The sequence below is a fragment of the Salvelinus alpinus genome, chromosome 4 (genome assembly GCF_045679555.1).
Source record: "Salvelinus alpinus chromosome 4, SLU_Salpinus.1, whole genome shotgun sequence".
Classification (NCBI taxonomy): Eukaryota; Metazoa; Chordata; class Actinopteri; order Salmoniformes; family Salmonidae; genus Salvelinus; species Salvelinus alpinus.
In genome coordinates, this window is record NC_092089.1 from 99,871,320 (window position 1) to 99,887,227 (window position 15,908).

The 15,908-nt window shown below is 42.6% G+C and overlaps 1 protein-coding gene across 3 annotated transcripts in view; it reads right to left on the reverse strand.

The window, feature by feature from the left end:
- Nucleotides 1-15,908, reverse strand: part of LOC139574816 (arf-GAP with Rho-GAP domain, ANK repeat and PH domain-containing protein 3-like) — a 50,374-nt gene that overhangs the window by 33,399 nt on the left and 1,067 nt on the right. The window lies entirely within an intron of this gene.

Sequence of the window (15,908 nt, forward strand, 5' to 3'; positions counted from 1 at the left end):
GTAGAGAGAGGGGGACGCCATTGGGCCTTGTGTAGAAGGAGGAGGACGCCATTGAACATATTGTACGCACACAATAATTTGCACACTTCATTGCTCATCTTGCCACATCTCTTCCTCTGTTATAACTTGCATTCAGCAACCTAAGCAGAAGTTGTGGTCTGGGTGTTACGTTGGTATGTCACACTTCCTTTTTCCTGGTAGTTTAAATGTGGGAAAGGAGTTCATCTGCATCCTTGTACTCTGGTCAAATTGTTAGATACATCGAGGTTAATAATGCTGTCAGGTTGCTAATTCAGTTCCATAACAGCCGCCATGTTGCGGTTACATCGCAGCCAGGTATTCATCACCTTTTGCAGTGAGAAGTGGGATAGGAGGGACAATATCCTCTCACCCATTTCCATCCCTCCCTCTCTCCCACTCCTGCTCTCAGCACCAGACCTGGGTTCAAATACTATTTACAATCTTTCAAATACATAATATGTGCTTGATTGAGATTGCCTAGCTAAATGGACAAATAGAACAGTCCCAAAACTGTAAACTCTGTCCATCTAGTTCTCGAAGAAAGCTAGAGAAAATGCTCAAAGTATTTATTTAATTGATTTCAAATAGTATTTGAAACTAGGTCTGCTCTCAGCACAGAACCGAAGCCCTGTGTTTTCTCTGTGTGTATCAGTGGGCTGGAGGCAAAGGTTAACCTACAGAGTGGAGAGAGAGGAAGAGAAGGATGTGACACATAGACCTCTTTCAGGATCTTGCCTCCCATTCCCCTGCTGCCTGCTCCCATTCCCCTGCTGCCTGCTCCCATTCCCCTGCTCCCATTCCCCTGCTGCCTGCTCCCTTACTAAAGGCTGAGGACTAGTTCTCCTTCCTTATTGTTCAATGGTGAGAGACCACCCTTTTCACACTATTGTGCCGACCCGACTCAACCCAAACCTGACTGGATGCATAACAAGGCCAGCCCAGTACAGTTCGGCTCAGCACGGCATGCCTCAGTAATGTGTAAATGATACGAGTATGGCTGGCATCGGACTGTACTCTACATGGTAAAACAGTAGTGTGTAGTTCCTGCAGTTAGCTACACCGCTACATGGTTAAACAGTAGTGTGTAGTTCCTGCAGTTAGCTACACCGCTACATGGTTAAACAGTAGTGTGTAGTTCCTGCAGTTAGCTACACCGCTACATGGTTAAACAGTAGTGTGTAGTTCCAGTAGTTAGCTACACCGCTACATGATAAAACAGTAATGAACTACTGAAAACACTACCTAGATTAGAATTTAGTTCAACTACCACCAAGCTACTGCTAAATATAGTTAAACGTCCACCAAGCTACTCCTAAATATAGATAACCTACTAGTTGAACTACATGTGGTTCACTACTCCCCAACACTGCTTCCAAGTCCCCTCCATGCAAGGCCAAAGGGGTGATGGCTGGGGGAGGATTGTAGATGAAGCAACTCAGCAGTAAATGGACATTCTCATACTGGCCGCCTTCAGCAGGAGAGGAGGAGAGATCTGAAGGGAACACTGAGATTAACAGAGGAGGAGGAGAGATCTGAAGGGAACACTGAGATTAACAGAGGAGGAGGAGAGATCTGAAGGGAACACTGAGATTAACAGAGGAGGAGGAGAGATCTGAAGGGAACACTGAGATTAACAGAGGAGGAGGAGAGATCTGAAGGGAACACTGAGATTAACAGAGGAGGAGGAGAGATCTGAAGGGAACACTGAGATTAACAGAGGAGGAGGAGAGATCTGAAGGGATCACTGAGATTAACAGAGGAGGAGGAGAGATCTGAAGGGAACACTGAGATTAACAGAGGAGGAGGAGAGATCTGAAGGGAACACTGAGATTAACAGAGGAGGAGGAGAGATCTGAAGGGAACACTGAGATTAACAGAGGAGGAGGAGAGATCTGAAGGGATCACTGAGATTAACAGAGGAGGAGGAGAGATCTGAAGGGATCACTGAGATTAACAGAGGAGGAGGAGAGATCTGAAGGGAACACTGAGATTATGAAGAGGAACAGGGAGTTTTGTTAAATCACTAGATACAGTATCTTTAATAGTCAACTCCTGACAAGACATGGGGAGTTTTTTTTTTTTACAGTGACTAGTCAGTTTTAAATAACCTGAATGTAGTTCCTGTTTCGCCTGCAACAAACAAACAAAATCAGGCCTTTCCCATTCAATAGTCTTCATCTCTCTCCTCTTCTCCCCTGCCCATAGTATTTATCTGGGCTAGAGATCTGGGCTCGGTCAGAACTACATAAAACACAGGATACAGCTGTCCCTCATACACTGGAGGAAAACAGAGACGCCCCACTCTCCTCTAGTGGTAGGATGACAGTAAACTGAAGTGTTGTAGGCTAGGAGAGGTGGTAGGATGATGGTAATCTGTGACAGCAGCTGAATTATTTTCAGTTCCCATAACATCAGTATGTCAGGCTACTGTACTGAAAGAGGGGTGGGAAGGGAGGAACAAAATGGCCTCCCCTGATTTCAAATGATCTTATCAAAAAATGATGTCATACAAAATTAACATGATCATTGTTTTTTGGGGGGGTGAACTATCTCACAGAATGTGACTTTAAAATATATTTCAAACTCTCAGTGCATTATGCAATGAATCAGCTTTTCATTTTTACACCCAGTGACAGACAGTTTGTATCATTCACACAAATCTAAACTGCCCTTCCCTTTTTCATTGTTACAGACCTCATAACGTCTCACACAAGACAACATGCAGCTACAAAACAGTCTTAGTGAGACCTTCTGTCTGCATGAAGAGGTCATGACAGTAACCCCTTCCCTATTTACAGTAGTGGTCATGTGGTTACATTTAGCCAACTAAAATTCTATTTCAAGTTGTCCTGTTCAGGACTTTGTTTACAGTACAGAGTCAATCGTTTCTCAGAGCTTGTTGGAGTCTCTCTGTCTGACATTAGCTCGTACAAAATGTAAATTGCTTTACATAAAAGCATCTGAACAAATGAATATCTTGACAGACTTACTGGATTAATTTGTTCTTAATTGCAACTAAGCCATGTTAACAGCTAGGCACCATGAGTTCTGACCACAAATCCAGTCCCTGGCAACACTTACATTACAGAAAGATTGGCGGGACTATTTTTCTTATGGACTTCAACTCATTATGTTACCACTAAGTAATGCTTTGCAAAATCGAGCATGTCTCATTGCAGTGTGGGTTGATAGGCAAAATAACAGTGGCTGAGAAGGCAAAATAACAGTGGCTGAGAAGGCAAAATAACAGTGACTGAGAAGGCAAAATAACAGTGACTGAGAAGGCAAAATAACAGTGACTGAGAAGGCAAAATAACAGTGACTGAGAAGGCAAAATAACAGTGACTGAGAAGGCAAAATAACAGTGACTGAGAAGGCAAAATAACAGTGACTGAGAAGGCTGTAACTGATAAGGCTGTAACTGATAAGGCTGTAACTGATAAGGCTGTAACTGATTCACCGGTATGTTCTAGTGGTCTGAATGTAAAGAACAACAACAACAACCGTACTGTCACCCTTAACAGTCTGACGTTAGTCAAACATGATGACATCACCCTAGGTAAACAGGAAGTTACATGGAAAGGGACTCAACAACATTGTGAAAGAAAAGATACAATATGCCTCAGAGGTTCAAACCTTTTATGGCCCACAACCCCATTTTGAAATCTGAAAATTCTCACGACCCCAACCATGTGAAAAAAAAATACTTTTATATATTTGGGGCTATGACAGTCAATTGAAAAACATTCTAACAGTACTTCTGGTTGTCTTCTCAACATCACATACTTTTAATGTGGGGCTGTGACAGTCAATTGCATATTAGTCTGGCAATGCATCTCATCACCACTAATGAGATGGGTGTGGCTTTATGTCGGGTCGGAGCTTCTCACAGTCAGGGGGCGTGGTCGACAGTCATCTCTGCTGTCACATCCTACCTGGGTGGATATTTGGTTTTAATGCAGCCGAGAGAACTGAATCCAGCTTCACACAGATATGAGCTGGCGATGGGTACCATGAGTTTTATGGTGCTTTCAAGACACCTGGGAACTCGTAAAAATACGAGATCAAATCATGACGTCAGTGATCTTTAGGTCAGAAAGTCAGAGCTCTAGAAAGAGGCCAGAGTTCCAGAGTTGGAATTCCCAGTTGGATGACTGTTCAAAAAGATATTTCCCATCAGACCTAAATGATTTTCAGAGTTCCAAGTTGTCTTGAACGCGCAGAAGTCAGGCTGGATTGACAGCATGGCCAAAGTATTCAACCTTTTCTGGCCCATGGTGTTGCGTGTAAATGTTGATCATTTTAAGCTTGGAAGAGAGACTCTTAAACCCAGAGTTGGACCACACACCCTCTCCACCGAATGGCAGGGGAAGCAAAATAGTGATTGCTTTGCAACGCTTGCAGTTAGACACCAATTCCTTCCAAACCCCTTATTGTTGAATTTGCAATTTCCAACTTGTTTTGTAATGTTTATGTCCAAAGGCCGATGAGCACCACTACGTTTCCGAGTTGGATAACCGTTCAAAAAGATTATTCCCACGTGTTTAGCAAAAAAAAGGAAAAAAGGCCATGTTAGTTGCCCGTTTTCCATGTTATTTTGGCATTAATAGGGGTCACATATCAGTTTGAAAACGAAGTAAAGTTTTTTTATTTTTTATCATTGAGTTGATAAAGCTGCATACAAACATGGTCTCTTTTTTGCTTTCTTGAGTAAGGCAGCTCCAAAATGCAGGTGTTTCAGCCTAGCTCAGTGCTTTCTGTGGTGGTGGGGCAGCCAGCGTAAACACGGAGCGTAGGGTTTGGTAATGTTCTCTAGTTGCACCGTGATTGACTCAGTGTTCTGTCACTCATGGGGACACTAGGTCACCGCCAAGTCTAAGGGTAGAGCTCGAAAATTCAAGCCCCTTGGGTGCTGCTAGTGGTGTAAAGTACTTAAGTAAAAATACTTTAAAATACTACTTAAGTTTTTTTATATATATCTGTACTTTACTATTTATATTTTTGACAATTTTTACTTTTAATTCACTTCATTCCTAAAGAAAATGTACTTTTTACTCCATACATTTTCCCTGACAGCCAGTTGCTCTCGGTGTATCCACTACAGTGGGTGTATCCATTACAGTGGGTGTATCCATTACAGTGGGTGTATCCATTACAGTGGGTGTATCCACTACAGTGGGTGTATCCACTACAGTGGGTGTATCCACTACAGTGAGTGTATCCACTACAGTGGGTGTATATGGCAGATGGAGACATTGTTATATATGTTATAACTTTATTTTAACTTTAATGTTATATGTTTTTCATCAATACGGCCACGCAGCCCACTGAACATCCCATATGGAATCTGTTTTTCATCAATACAGCCACGCAGCTGGGGGTATACTCCAGTGCTGGAGTATACCCCTGGCTATCTGTACATTTTAAAAAGCAAGAAAATGGTGCCTGCCTTCTGCTTTGCTTAATATAAGGAATTTGAAATTATTTATACTTTTCTTTTTGGTACTTAACTATATTTGACCAATTCCATTTACTTTTGATACTTAAGTATATTTAGAACCAAATACTTTTACTCAAGTAAAAGTCACCCAAATACTACATGAGTCATTTTCTATTAAGGTATCTGTACTTTAACTCTAGCATGACAATTGGGTACTTTTTCCACCACTGCCCAAATACAGGTGTGCCAAGCGTGTAGCATCATACCCAAGAAGACTCAAGGCTGTAATCGCTGCCGAAGGTGCTTCAACAAAGTACTGAGTAAAGGGTGTGAATACTTATGCAAATGTCATCCTTTTTTTTGTTGTTATATACATTTGCAAAAACATCTAAACCTGGTTTTGCTTTGTCATTGTGGGTTATTATGTGTAGATTGAGGGGGGGAAATAATAAGCATACCTGAATAAGCATACCGGACAACTATTATTTATTTTTATTTTTATTTTTTATTTATTTTTTTTTCTCCTTGGGTCACTATATCTATTCTGCCAATTTGGATTGATCCCCTCTTCCACACGGAACCCCACTACACGGAACCCCACTAACTTACTGACGGAAACGCACGAGGTATCTACAAACAGACCTCCATCCCATGCTGCTACCGACAGCCACATACCCGGCCAGCTGTCTGGATCGCCACGACCCCAACCAACCTCTACTCACTGGACCCTTATTGATCACCCGATTAAGCATGCCTCTCCTTAATGTAAATATGCCTTGTCCATTGCTGTTCTGGTTAATGTTTATTGGCTTATTTCACTGTAGAGATTCTAGCCCTGTTCACTATACCATATCCAACCTCTCAGTTCCACCACCCACATATGCGATGACATCACCTGGTTTCAATGATGTTTCTAGAGACAATATCTCTCTCATCATCACTCAATACCTAGGTCTACCTCCACTGTATTCACATCCTACCATACCTTTGTCTGTACATTATTCCTTTAAACTATTTTATCGCCCCCAGAAACCTCCTCTTACTCTCTGCTCCAGTAGCTCTAGGCGACCAATTCTCATAGCTTTTAGCCGTACCCTTATCCTACTCCTCCTCTGTTCCTCTGGTGATGTAGAGGTGAATCCAGGCCCTGCAGTACCTGGCCCCACTCCTATTCCCCAGGCGCTCTCTTTTGATGACTTCTGTAACCGTAATAGCCTTGGCTTCATGCATGTTAACATTAGAAGCCTCCTCCCTAAGTTTGTTTTGTTCACTGCTTTAGCACACTCTGCCAACCCGGATGTTTTAGCCGTGTCTGAATCCTGGCTTAGAAAGACCACCAAAAACTCAGATATTTTCATCCCCAATTACAAGATTTTCAGACAAGATAGAACGGCCAAAGGGGGCGGTGTTGCAATCTACTGCAAAGACTGCCTGCAGAGTTCTGTCTTACTATCCAGGTCTGTTCCCAAACAATTTGAACTTCTACTTTTAAAAATCCACCTCTCTAAAAACAAGTCTCTCACCGTTGCCGCCTGCTATAGACCACCCTCTGCCCCCAGCTGTGCTCTGGACACTATATGTGAACTGATTGCCCCCCATCTATCTTCAGAGTTCGTGCTGCTAGGCGACCTAAATTTGAACATGCTCAAAACCCCAGCCACCCTACAATCTAAGCTTGATGCCCTCAATCTCACACAAATTATCAATGAACCTACCAGGTACCACCCCAATTCCGTAAACTCGGGTACCCTCATAGATATCATCCTAACAAACTTGCCCTCCAAATACACCTCTGCTGTTTTCAACCAAGATCTCAGCGATCACTGCCTCATTGCCTGTATCCGTAATGGGTCAGCGGTCAAACGACCTCCACTCATCACTGTCAAACGCTCCCTGAAACACTTCAGCGAGCAGGCCTTTCTAATCGACCTGGCCGGGGTATCCTGGAAGGATATCGATCTCATCCCGTCAGTAGAGGATGCCTGGTCATTTTTTAAAAATGCCTTCCTCACCATCTTGAATAAGCATGCCCCATTCAAGAAATTTAGAACCAGGAACAGATATAGCCCTTGGTTCTCTCCTGACCTGACTGCCCTTAACCAACAGAAAAACATCCTATGGCGTTCTGCATTAGCATCGAACAGCCCCCGTGATATGCAACTTTTCAGGGAAGCCAGAAACCAATATACACAGGCAGTTAGAACAGCCAAGGCTAGCTTTTTCAAGCAGAAATTTGCTTCCTGCAACACAAATTCAAAAAAGTTCTGGGACACCGTAAAGTCCATGGAGAATAAGAACACCTCCTCCCAGCTTCCAACCGCTCTGAAGATAGGAAACACTGTCACCACCGACAAATCCACTATAATTGAGAATTTCAATAAGCATTTTTCCACGGCTGGCCATGCTTTCCATCTGGCTGCCCCTACCCCGGACAACAGCACTGCCCTCCCCTCTGCTACTCGCCCAAGCTTCCCCCATTTCTCTTTCTCCCAAATACAGTCAGCTGATGTCCTAAATGAGCTGCAAAATCTGGACCCTTACAAATCAGCCGGGCTAGATAATCTGGACCCTTTCTTTCTAAAACTATCTGCTGAAATTGTTGCCACCCCTATTACTAGCCTCTTCAACCTCTCTTTCGTGTCGTCCGAGATCCCCAAAGATTGGAAAGCAGCTGCGGTTATCCCCCTCTTCAAAGGGGGGGACACCCTTGACCCTAACTGCTACAGACCTATATCTATCCTACCCTGCCTTTCTAAGGTCTTCGAAAGCCAAGTCAACAAACAGATTACCGACCATTTCGAATCCCACCACACCTTCTCCGCTATGCAATCTGGTTTCAGAGCTGGTCATGGGTGCACCTCAGCCACGCTCAAGGTCATAAACGACATCGTAACCGCCATCGATAGGAAACAATACTGTGCAGCCGTATTCATTGACCTGGCCAAGGCTTTTGACTCTGTCAATCACCACATCCTCATTGGCAGACTCGACAGCCTTGGTTTCTCTAATGATTGCCTCGCCTGGTTCACCAACTACTTCTCTGATCGAGTTCAGTGTGTCAAATCGGAGGGTCTGTTGTCCGGGCCTCTGTCAGTCTCTATGGGGGTGCCACAGGGTTCAATTCTTGGACCGACTCTCTTCTCTGTATACATCAATGATGTCGCTCTTGCTGCTGGTGATTCTCTGATCCACCTCTACGCAGACGACACTATTCTGTATACTTCTGGCCCTTCTTTTGACACTGTGTTAACAACTCTCCAGGCGAGCTTCAATGCCATACAACTCTCCTTCCGTGGCCTCCAACTGCTCTTAAATACAAGTAAAACCAAATGCATGCTCTTCAACCGATCGCTGCCTGCCCCTGCCCGCCTGTCCAACATCACTACTTTGGACGGTTCTGACTTAGAATATGTGGACAACTACAAATACCTAGGTGTCTGGTTAGACTGTAAACTCTCCTTCCAGACTCACATCAAACATCTCCAATCCAAAGTCAAATCTAGAATTGGCTTCCTATTCCGCAACAAAGCATCCTTTACTCATGCTGCCAAACATACCCTTGTAAAACTGACCATCCTACCAATCCTCGACTTCGGTGATGTCATTTACAAAATAGCCTCCAAAACCCTACTCAATAAATTGGATGCAGTCTATCACAGTGCCATCCGTTTTGTCACCAAAGCCCCATATACTACCCACCACTGCGACCTGTACACTCTCGTTGGCTGGCCCTCGCTTCATACTCGTCGCCAAACCCACTGGTTCCAGGTCATCTACAAGACCCTGCTAGGTAAAGTCCCCCCTTATCTCTGCTCGCTGGTCACCATAGCAGCACCTATCTGTAGCACGCGCTCCAGCAGGTATATCTCTCTAGTCACCCCCAAAACCAATTCTTCCTTTGGACGCCTCTCCTTCCAGTTCTCTGCTGCCAATGACTGGAACGAACTACAAAAATCTCTGAAATTGGAAACACCTATCTCCCTCACTAGCTTTAAGCACCAGCTGTCAGAGCAGCTCATAGATTACTGCACCTGTACATAACCCATCTACAATTTAGCCCAAACAACTACCTCTTTACCTACTGTATTTATTTTATTAATTTATTTTGCTCCTTTGCACCCCATTATTTTCTGTCTCTACTTTGCACTTTCTTCCGCTGCAAACCAACCATTCCAGGGTTTTTTTAGTTTTATTTTACTTGCTGTGTTGTATTCACTTCACCTCCATGGCCTTTTATATTTTTATTTATTTATTTTATTTATTTATACATATATTTGTTTGCCTTCACCTCCCTTATCTCACCTCACTTGCTCACATTGTATATAGACTTATTTTTTTTTCACTGTATTATTGACTATATGTTTGTTTTACTCCATGTGTAACTATGTGTTGTTGTATGTGTCGAACTGCTTTGCTTTATCTTGGCCAGGTCGCAATTGTAAATGAGAACGTGTTCTCAATTTGCCTACCTGGTTAAATAAAGGTTAAATAAAAATAAATAAATAAAAAAAAATGATTTACTCCAGTTTTAGAATAAGGCTGTAACGTAACAAAATGTGGAAAAAGTCAAGGGGTCTGAATACTTTCCGTATGCACTGTATATATATACAGTACCAGTCAAAAGTTTGGACACACCAACTCACTCGTCTTAATTTGTGGAATTTCTTTCATTCTTAATGTGTTTGAGCCAATCAGTTGTGTTGTGACAAGGTAGGGTTGATATACAGATGGTATTTTACCAAATAGGGCTAAGTCCATATTATGGCAAGAACAGCTCAAATAAGCAAAGAGAAATGACTGTCCATCATTACTTTAAGATCTGAACGTCAGTCAATCCGGAACATTTAAAAAACTTTTAAAGTTTCTTCAAGCACTATGATGAAACTGGATCTCATGAGGAACACCACAGGAATGGAAGACCCAGAGTTAACTCTGCAGTGGAGGATAAGTTCGTTAGAATTACCAGCCTCAGAAATGTGCAATTATCTGCACCTCAGATTTCAGCCCAGATAAATACTACAGAGTTTAAGTAACAGACACATCTCAACATCAACTGTTCAGAGGAGACTGTGTGCATCAGGCCTTCATGGTCGAATTTCTGCAAAGAAACCACTACTAAAGGACACCAATAATAAGAAGAGACTTGCTTGGGCCAAGAAACACGAGCAATGGACATTAGACTGGTGGAAATATGTCCTTCTGTCTGATGAGTCCAAAATTGACATTTTGAGTTACAACCGCCGTGTCTTTGTGAGACGCAAGAGTAGGTGAACGGATGATCTCCGCATGTGTGGTTCCCACCGTGAAGCATGGAGGAGGAGGTGTGATGGTGTGGGGGTGCTTTGCTGGTGACACTGTCTGTGATTTATTTAGGATTCAAGGCACACTTAGACAGTATGGCTACTACAGCATTCTGCAGCAATACGCCATCCCATCTGGTTTGCACTTAGTGGGACTATCATTTGTTTTTCAACAGGACAATGACCCAACACACACCTCCAGGCTGTGTAAGGGTTATTTGACCAAGAAGGAGAGTGATGGAGTGCTGCATCAGATGACCTGGCCACCACAATCACCCAACCCAATTGAAATGGTTTGGGATGAGTTGGATTGCAGAGTGAAGGAAACACAGCCAACAAGTGCTCAGCATTTGTGGGAACTCCTTCAAGACTGTTGGAAAAGCATTCCACATGAAGCTTGTTGAGAGAATGCCAAGAGTGTGCAAATCTGCCATCATGGCAAAGGGCGGCTACTTTGAAGAATCTCAAATATAAAATGTATTTTGATTTATTTAACACTTTTTTTGGTTACTACATGATTCCATATGTGTTATTCCATAGTTTTGATGTCTTCACTATTATTTTATAGAAAATAGTCAAAATAAAGAAAAAACCTTGAATGAGTAGGTGTGTCCAAACCTTTGACTGGTACTGTAAGTATACAGATTTCTTCTTTCAGCATTTGGGAAATTCTCCTGCATCCCCATTTTCATATCATACCCCTAGTTTGGGAACCGCTGCTCTAAATTCATCTGGAAATAACCCATTCAAACATGATCTTCCAGATACGTAATGTCCCCAACTCCAACTCTCCACTCGTAAATCAAGTCAAACAATTAGCGGAAGCGGACAAGAGGTAAAGTCAAAAGTTATTTTCCAAACGGAGGAGGAGGATGGTGGGAGGACCCAAGCAGGCCTCTGGGTTACATACAGGATGCTGGCTGGCTGGTTGGGGGTAGGCTGTAGATAAATAACAGTGAAGCACTATTGGGATACACAATATGTCATTGTTCAGCGCTAGGCTAGCTATGGCCTCCACGCTGCCTGGATGACAGTACAGGCCTGTGTACTAACTAGCTAACAAGCTCAGTCACATTTTAGTCTCTCTCTCGCTCTCTCTCATGAAGACATCTGACTGAGACAGTGTTTAAAGTCCAGCACACGCTGTCCCTCTTCCTTGGGAAAAACAACATTAGGACACAGTGTGCAAGGAGCTTCTTCTGTACACACATGGTTAGATCGACCACTTAGAGCAGTAAAAAAAAAACACAGACAAACTCCCAGAAAGTCATTACAGCGCTACATAAATCAGGAGTTCATCTGTGTCCTCCCTGTCGCTCTACGAAGGAGGAGAGACGGAAGTACAAGACATAAATCTGTACACCTAGATGACAGGCCTAAGTATCCCTTTCTGACGCATATAGCAATCTACATTACTTACTGTACACCATTGTTATTTCACTGCTGCTCTTTATTATTTCTTAGTTTTATCTCTTACTTTTTTTTTTTTTAGGTATTTTCTTAAAACTGCATTGTTGGTTAAGGGCTTGTAAGTAAGCATTTCCCTAAGGTCTACACCTGTTGTATTCGACGCATGTGACAAATACAATTTGATTTGACTACAGTTAGTATCAGTCACATGACAATCAGTCCAATGCTGTCAAATCCACCTCTTCTCTCCCTCAAAATCAGATTTTATTAGTCCCATACACATGGTTAGCAGATGTTATTGTTGAGTGTAGCGAAATGCTTGTGAGTGTAGCGAAATGCTTGTAAAAATGATTTTCTGGGCTAACAATGTAAGAGACAATACATTAAAAAACAAAATACTGCAAAGTTTCCTGTAGTCACTAGAATATGCCCCCTTTAATGTATCATGTATATTTGCATGGCGGCTCTGGAGGGCAATTCCAAGGTAACGGAATTATGCTTTGGCTCAGATTCTTCACTTTAAAAAGACCACGTTTCCATTTTTTTTTTAAATATCTGCCCCCGAATTAAGATTCAAAAGATTGCTGACACCCCATTCTTTATGCAGACATGACACCTTGAGTTTGAAAATAAATATATGGGTTGTTGAACTAGAAAATGCATAATTATGAATAACAAATATACATTCTTTCCATGGTGATATATCCTGAATAAGTACACAAAACTAGAAATATGCAATTTTTAATTTATTTTATTTCACCTTCATTTAACCAGGTAGGCTAGTTGAGAACAAGTTCTCATTTACAACTGCGACCTGGCCAAGATAAAGCAAAGCAGTGCGACAGAAACAACAACAGAGTTACACATGGAATAAACAAGCGTGCAGTCAATAACACAATAGAAAAAAGAAAGTCTATATACAGGCTGTGTAAATGGCGTGAGGAGGTAAGGCAATAAATAGGCCATAGTAGCGAAGTAATTACAATTTAGCAAATTAACACTGGAGTGATAAATGTGCAGATGATGATGTGCAAGTAGTAAATACTGGTGTGCAAAAGAGAAGAAAAGTAAATAAAAACAATATGGGGATGAGGTAGGTAGATTGGATGGGCTATTTACAGATGGGCTATGTACAGCTGCAGCGATCGGTTAGCTGATGTTTAAAGTTAGTGAGGGATATATAAGTCTCCAGCTTCAGCGATTTTTGCAATTCGTTCCAGTTATTGGCAGCAGAGAACTGGAAGGAAAAGCCGCCAAAGGAGGTGTTGGCTTTGGGGATGACCAGTGAAATATATCTGCTGGAGCGCGTGCTACGGGTGGGTGTTGCTATGGTGACCAGTGAGCTGAGATAAGGCAGAGCTTTACCTAGCAAAAACATATAGATGACCTGGAGCCAGTGGGTCTGGCGATGAATATGTAGCAAGGGCCAGCCGACGAGAGAATACAGGTTGCAGTGGTGGGTGGTATATGGGGCTTTGGTGACAAAACGGATGACACTGTCATAGCAAACTGGATGCAGTCTGAGTAGTGTTGGAGGCTATTTTGTAAATGACATCGCCGAAGTCGAGGATCGGTATGATAGTCAGTTTTACGAGGGTATGTTTGGCGGCGTGAGTGAAGAAGGCTTTGTTGCGAAATAGGAAGCCGATTCTAGATTTAATTTTGGATTGGAGATGTTTAATATGAGTCTGGAAGGAGAGTTTACAGTCTAGCCAGACACCTAGGTATTTGTAGTTGTCCACATATTCTAAGTCAGAACCGTCCAGAGTAGTGATGCTAGTCGGGCGGGCAGGTGCGGGCAGCGAACGTTTGAAAAGCATGCATTTAGTTTTACTAGCGTTTAAGAGAAGTTGGAGGCCACGGAAGGAGTGTTGTATGTCATTGAAGCTCGTTTGGAGGTTTGTTAACACAGTGTCCAAAGAAGGGTCAGATGTATACAGAATGGTGTCGTCTGCGTAGAGGTGGATCAGGGAATCACCAGCAGCAAGAGCGACACCGTCGGCCCGAGAATTGAGTCGGCCCGAGAATTGAACCCTGTGGTACCCCCATAGAGACTGCCAGAGGTCCGGACAACAGGCCCTCCGATTTAACACACTGAACTCAATCTGAGAAGTAGTCGGTGAACCAGGCGAGACAGTTATTTGAGAAACCAAGGCTGTTGCGTCGAAAGCCTTGGCCAGGTCGATGAAGACGGCTGCACAGTACTGTCTTTTATCGATGGCGGTTATATCGTTTAGTACCTTGAGCGTGGCTGAGGTGCACCCGTGACCAGCTCGGAAACCGGATTGCACGGCGGAGAAGGTACGGTGGGATTCGAAATGGTCAGTGATCTGTTTATTAATTTGTCTTTCGAAGACTTTAGAAAGGCAGGGTAGGATGGATATAGGTCAATAACAGTTTGGGTCTAGAGTGTCACCCCCTTTGAAGAGGGGGATGACCGCGGCAGCTATCCAATCTTTAGGGATCTCGGACAATACGAAAGAGAGGTTGATAGGGGTTGCAACAATGGTGGCAGATAATTTTAGAAACAGAGGGTCCAGACTGTCTAGTCCAGCTGATTTGTACGGGTCCAGGTTTTGCAGCTCTTTCAGAACATCTGCTATCAGTTGAAGGAGAATCTGGGGAGGCTTGGGCAAGTAGCTGCGGGGGGTGCGGAGCTGTTGGCCGGGGTTGGGGTAGCCAGGAGGAAAGCATGGCCAGCCGTAGAGAAATGCTTACTAAAATTCTCGATTAACATGGATTTATCGGAGGTGACAGTGTTACCTAGCCTCAGTGCAGTGGGCAGCTGGGAGGAGGTGCTCTTAGTGTCCCAAAACTTTTTAAAAAAAGGTAAAATTAGAAAATATCTTTAGGATGTTTTTTTTGGTAATGGAATTACAAAGCAATGATTCTTAAAAACTTACAGAAGGCAAAGAATTAACCCAAAACTAAAATACAAAGTGTTGATATTAGTTGTCAGGGTTCTTTATGTCAACCTTAGTGTTTTTATGTACAGTACCAGTCAAAAGTTTGGACACACCTACTCATTCCAGGGTTTCTCTTTACTTTTACTATTTTCTACATTGTAAAATAATAGTGAAGACATCAAAACTATGAAATGACACATATGGATTCATGTAGTAACGAAGAAAAAAAAGTGTCAAACAATTCAAAATATATTTCATTTTTGATATTCTTCAAAGTAGTCACGCTTTGACTTAATGACAGATTTGCACACTCTTGGCATTCTCTCAACCAGCTTCATGAGGTAGTCACCAGGAACACATTAAGGAAAGCAGAACAGAAAATCAAAGTGGATGTAATGTTAACTCTGGAGGTTTGAAGTCGTCTTTGTTGATTAGTAAATGTAATTGGAAATAGTTCTGCATTGATCCGTAGCGTGAATTACTTGTACTTTATTGAACCTTTATTTAACTAGGAAGCCAGTTAAGAACAAATTCTTATTTACAATGACAGCCTACCAAAAGGCAAAAAGCCTCTTGTGGGGTCTGGGATAAAAATAAAAGACAAAACCCACATCACGACAAGAGACACAACACAGCACTACATAAAGAGAGAGACCTAAGACAACATAGCAAGGCAGCAACACATGACAAGACAGCATGGTAGCAACACAACATGACAACAACATGGTAGCAACACAAAACATGGTACAAACAATATTGGGCATGGACAATAGCACAAAGGGCAAGAAAATAGAGACAACAATACATCACGCAAAGCAAAATTACATGTGA